Source organism: Pleurodeles waltl, chromosome 1_2, assembly GCF_031143425.1.
Source record: "Pleurodeles waltl isolate 20211129_DDA chromosome 1_2, aPleWal1.hap1.20221129, whole genome shotgun sequence".
Classification (NCBI taxonomy): Eukaryota; Metazoa; Chordata; class Amphibia; order Caudata; family Salamandridae; genus Pleurodeles; species Pleurodeles waltl.
The window spans coordinates 945745203-945751309 of NC_090437.1; positions in this window are offsets into that span (position 1 = coordinate 945745203).

Sequence of the window (6107 nt, forward strand, 5' to 3'; positions counted from 1 at the left end):
TGACACTCATACACATACCACACCTACACACCCACACCACTATAAAACACACACCCACATTACCCACAATCCTTTATGAATACAAATCATTGCCATCAGAGAGAGACAGCAAGAGCACTCACACAAACAGAGCCACATACCACTCACACCTATACAACACTCATGCACCCCACATCACACACCCCAACACTTTACCCTACACACCTTACACAACAACCATGGCACCATAAAGACACCCCCAATTCTCAGAGGAGGAGATAAGGGGCATGGTGGAGGAAATCATTGGGGGAGCCTCAGCTATTTGGACCACAGGTGCAGCAGATATCTATAGCTAGGAAGATGGAGCTATGGTAGAGAATCGTGGACAGGGTCAATACCATGGGACAGCACTCAAGAACCAGGGATGACATAAGGAAGAGGTGGAATGACTTACGGGGGAAGGTACATTCCATTGCAGCAAGACACCAACTCGCCGTACAGAGGACTGGCGGTGGACCCCCACCTCCTACCCCACAACTAACAACATAGGAGGAGCAAGTCTTGGCAATCATGCATCCTTAGGGCCTGTCCAGAGTAGGAGGACAACCCTCTACTACTATCACCCCCTACCTGCACGCCATCACATACTCCCACCCTCACTCCATTCACTCCACCACTTCCACACACCCCTCCATCACATCTCACTCATTCCAATGCCAAGCCCTGCATGCACTACCAATGCATTGATATCACTCACAGCCAGCATGGACACCTATCACCAAAGCATGCACACAAGAGAGAATCAGCTAGCCCACCATACAGCAACTTATACAAGTGAGAGCTGCCAGGGCAACCCACCGATGTACAATATGTCAAACACAGAAACAATAACACTCCATTTACATCCCCACAGGTATCCCAGCCAATGTCACCGGAAAAGAGGTGTCAGCACTATCCAGTTCCCCAACTGAAGAGGCCCACAGTGATGACAGCAGCTCTGGATGACCAACCTGGCCCATCAGGGACCTCTGGACGTTCGGTTAGCCAGGCACAGACACACACCACCACAGAGCCTCCCCCATCTGGAAACCCCACCACAGCACCCACCCAGCGTACCCACACCTCTGTCCTCAGGACACGTCAATCAGCAGTGTGCCCACCGCTACAGGGGCCCTAGGCCACACCTCATACCCAAGACAGTCAGGGACCTGGGGTCAGTGACAGTGGGCACACCGTTCAGGAGACAGAGGCACAGGACAACAGGGAAACTGGGAGGAGTGCTGTGCACCAGGCGGAGGACAGGACCAGGGAGCTGATTGTCCAGGAGACACTTGCAGAGATCCTGGGAGCCTGCTAACATTCCCAGGACATGATGGGCCAGATCCTGGACAATGTGCAGGAGAACAGGCAGCTGCAGGAGGGACAGTACCAGGGGATCAGGGAGGACTTGCAGGCCATCAACACCACCCTGGTCTCCATTACAGGGGTGCTGGCAGACATGGCCAACAGAATGAAAGAGGCATTCTCACAACAGTGGGCCCCTGCCACTAGCCAGACATCTGAACTTCCTTCCATCTCCGTAGCCGCTAGTGGACAGGAGACCCCGCCACAGGACTCACAGGCCACCAGCACTCCTCCCCCTGCAGAAGGAGAACCACCCAGCAAACGTTCCCTGTGATCCAGGCAGAAGCCTGAGACTATTGCCAATACCCCAGCAAGGAAATGAGACTCTTCTGATTGCCACCCTTGTGTCCCACTCTGTCACCCTGTCCACCTTGAAGTGCCATTGCTCCCCTTCCTATGTCCCCATAGACAATGCACCTGTGCTACAAATAGACTGGAACAATACCCTGGAATTTCCTCCATCATCACCCCATCCCATTGCACTTGCCCCTCTTCTTCTTAGCAGTTCAAGAAACACCCTGGAGAAAAAAAACAAGTATGGAGTATGTTAAATTTTTAAAGTATGTATTCGCTTAACCAGGTCCAAACATTGCAATTCAACTGTACAGTAATTGTGCGCATAGGAAAGACCTGTATTTGGCTGCAGTGATCACACCAGGAGCGATAGTGGGGCACCAACATCTGTAAATGAATTGCCAAAGGGTACAGTAAGTGGGCATAGAAGTGGGAAATAACATCATGCCAGTTTCAAAATATACAAATAATTGACAATGAAATGTAAAGTAATACTGTCTTACCCTTGTATCATTGGACGTATTGTCGTATCACTGCTGTTCTGTTGCCCTCCTCCTCATCCTCTGCCTCCTCATCCTCACTGTCCACAGAGTCCACTGCTGCCACACGGCCATCTCCAGCCTCCTCCTCCTGCAGAAAAGGCACATGGCGTTGCAAGGCAAGGTTGTGCAACATGCAGCATGCCATGATTATCTGGCAGACCTTCTTCGGTGAGTAGCATAGGGATCCACCTGTTAGATGGAGGCACCTGAACCAGGCCTTCAGGAGGCCAAATGTTCTTTCGATTATCCTTCTTGTTCACCCATGTGCCTCATTGTAACGTTCTTCTGCCCTGGTCCTGGCATTCCTCATAGGGGTCAGTAGCCATGATAGGTTGGGGTAAGCAGAGTCACCTGCAAATATCGAGGGACAACATTTAGCCAAACACATCCCATATGGCCCATACCATACCCATACACCAACACCTATTGGGTGGGAACCAGGGCTTACCTATTAGCCACACCCTGTGCCTCTGTAGTTGGGTCATCAGATTTGGGATGCTGCTATTCCTCAGAATAAAGGCATCATGCACTAACCCAGAATACTTAGCATTGACATGGGAGATGTACTGGTCCGCCAAGCACACCACCTCTACATTCATGGAGTGAAAACTCTTATGATTTCGGTACACCTGTTCATTGTTACGGGGGCACAAATGCAATATGAGTTCCATCAATCGCCCCAATTATGTTGGGGATATGTCCCATTGCATAGAAGTCAGCCTTCACTGTGGCCAAATCCTCCACCTGGGGAAATACAATGTAGGTGCACATGTGTTTAATCAGGGCAGACAACACTCTGGTCAGCACTACTGAGAACATTGGCTGTGACATTCCTGCTGCCAAGCCCACTGTCACTTGGAAAGAACCAGTTGCCAGGAAATGGAGCACTGATAGAACTTGCACAAGAGGGGGGATCCCAGCTGGGTGACGGATTGCAGATACCAGGTAAGGCTCCAATTGGGCACACAACTCTGTGATTGTGGCCCTGTCAAGTCTATAGGTGAGGATTATGTGCCTGTTCTCCAGTGTTGCCAAGTCCACCAGGGGACTGTACACGGGGGTATGTCTCCATCTCCTATTCATCCCGGGATCTGAGGGACAAAGAAGTGAGGAGCCGGTCACAAACTGATGGAGCCACAACAGTATTATGCATGATGTCAATTTGTATTTGATAAGTGGGATTTGTCCTGAATATCAAAATTTTAACAGTGGCACAGTTATTATCCAAGGCCTGCTCACCCCCTGAAATGGCGTCCGCCTGTCCTGTATGGAGGCACAGAAGATGGAAGTGAGGTAATTCCGCTGACGTTGTGTGCCGTTACGGGAGGCGGTTGGGAACCGCTGGGCAACTCCTCATTGGTGAACATTGGGCCCTATGGGGTACAGTGGACAATGGTGATGTACGCCAGCAGTGACGGTATGCCATTTTCTATCTGATTCCTCACTTGCTACCTGACCTTCAACAGGAGAGCACCTACGCTGCATGTGCTGCTGTGACCTGCGTCTGGAACCTACCATGGCCTGTGTGAATGGGAAAAGGGTCCCTGCCTTCACCTCAGCAGAGTTAGAGTGACTGGTGGATGGAGTCCTACCCCAGTATGGACTGCTGTAGGGGCCTCCAGACCAACAGGTGAGTACATAGGCATCCACAACTGGTCAGGGCTGTGTGGGTTCCAGGTGTGCTGCATGTGGTGGTGTGTGCCCCTCCTCATGCCTTGGTGGCTAGGAAAATAACTGATAGTGCAATACATAGTGCATAGGGCTGTTCCCTGTGTGTGAGAGTGGTGTGTATGCCAAAGGTGGTGTTGACGCAGCCATTAATCATTTGTCTCTTCCCCCCCCTTTTTGTTTTGTCACCCTGTCCTTATGTGCATTAGCATCCTCTGGCGGAGGACAGAGGCACCGGGCGACGGAGGGAGCTGCATCCCACAGGATCCAGGAGGCAGAGTCCACCAACGCTGAGGGCACCAGTGGGACTGAGGGTGAGGGGAGCACCATGGCGGAGACTGGAGGGGACAGTTCAGACTCTGATACCTCCTCTTGAAATCCTGTAACATTGGAACGCCCATCATTAGGGGCATCCTGTTGCGCATTCTCATCCAATACAACACGGGTTAGGGTATGATTTTATCTTTTGATAGTGTCCAGGCCCCCTGAGGGGGTCACCTGTTTGGTGAGGGGGTTGTATCTCTTCAAATTGACCCAGGAAATCTATTTCAACTGGGGTTCAGTGTTCGGCATGGGTCTCTTAGGAGGATCCTTATATGCATTCTAAGGTTCAAAAGGACACACTCCTCTACAACACATCACAGTCGCCTGCTCTCCTTGGTGGCTTTGATTCGCTGAGGGTTGGTGCATAACCACGACCACGTGGTAGGACCCAGGCACATGGCTAACATGTAATCACATGATGTAACAACCCTAGTGACGCACCTACATCTAAGTCAGTTCCAGGACGGGCTTTTAGGGGCACCAGAAGTCCCAGTAACAGAAGTGAAGCCATTTCTGGGGGATGGGACAACTTTCACTTTCCAGTTTGATGAGGAAATGTATCCCTTTATTCTACTTATGGTTAGCTAAGTAACTATAACTTGCATCCTGAGGTAACTATAACTCGCACCCTTGCCATGCACTAATTACCCCTGATATTACATTACTCATGACACCTTCTATGACATCATTGATAATATCACTGTATCATTTGCAGTAAAAATATTTAGCAGAAATATATATATATATATATATATTTGCTTGGACAGTATTTGACCAGTCCAAAGCTGTAAGACTGTGCCTGGAGTGGTAAATGGCTTTTGTCATTTTACAGCTCGGCGAGGATGACACTGTGTCCATCCTATGCTTAAAGATTTTGCTGTACAAATGGCAAAAGACTTTGTCATTATCTAGCTCGGCGTGGATAGCACTGTGCTGATCCTATGCTTAAAAACTTTGCTAGATAAGGAGACATTTGAGGTGAGCAAATCTAGAGTGTCGCTGGTGTTGCAGGGTGCTCCTTACTAGAGCTGCTCTCCACCTAAATGGAGAGCTGCCAACAGCCATACTGGAGGGCGGTGGGGAAGTGGAGGTTGGCGGTGTTCTGTTGGCGGTGTGGTGTCGGTGGAGCTGCCCCCATGGCTCCCGTCCCCTCCCGGAGGAACGACGGACCAGGTAAGTCGATCGTCCATTAGGGGAGGGGGGTGGGGGGTGTTGTGTGCCTGCATGGGGGTGTGCGTCTGAGTATGTAGAGGGGGTGTGTGAGTGCGTGTATGCTTGTGGGGGTGATGCGTGTTTGGGAATGAGTGCGTGTATGTCTGTGGGTATGTCTGTATGGATGTGTGCATGTATGTTTGAATGTGGGTGCGCGTGTCTGACTGTGTGTGTGGATGTTGGCATGTATGTCGGGGTGTGTGTGTGTGTGTGTTGGTGGTGCCTGCATGCGTGTCGGGTGTGTGTGAGTTATGTGATGTTGGGGGTCGGGTGGGGAGGGGGGGCCCTGCCACCTTTGGGGGGGTGTAGGGGAGGGAGTCGGGGTGGGGGTGGGGGAGACCCCTATCAGTGCCAGGGAAGGAAATTCCTGGCACTGATAGTGCTTACCGCCATGGATCTCATGGCGGTTCAAACCGTTGGAAATCCACGGCGGTAAGCCGGGTCCAAATACCGCCGGCGGTATAGTGACGGCCGCCGGGCTGGAGACCCAGGTCTCCAGCCCGGCGGTCGTCTCCGCCCTGGCGGGCGGAACGGAGAACCGGTGGATGACCATGGCGGTAACCACCATGGTCATAATGCCACAAGGTAAGACCGCCAGCCTGTTGGCGGTCTTACCGCCGGTTCTCCGCCTTCCGCCAGGGTCGTAATGACACCCTTTGTCATTATCTAGCTCGGCGTGGATAG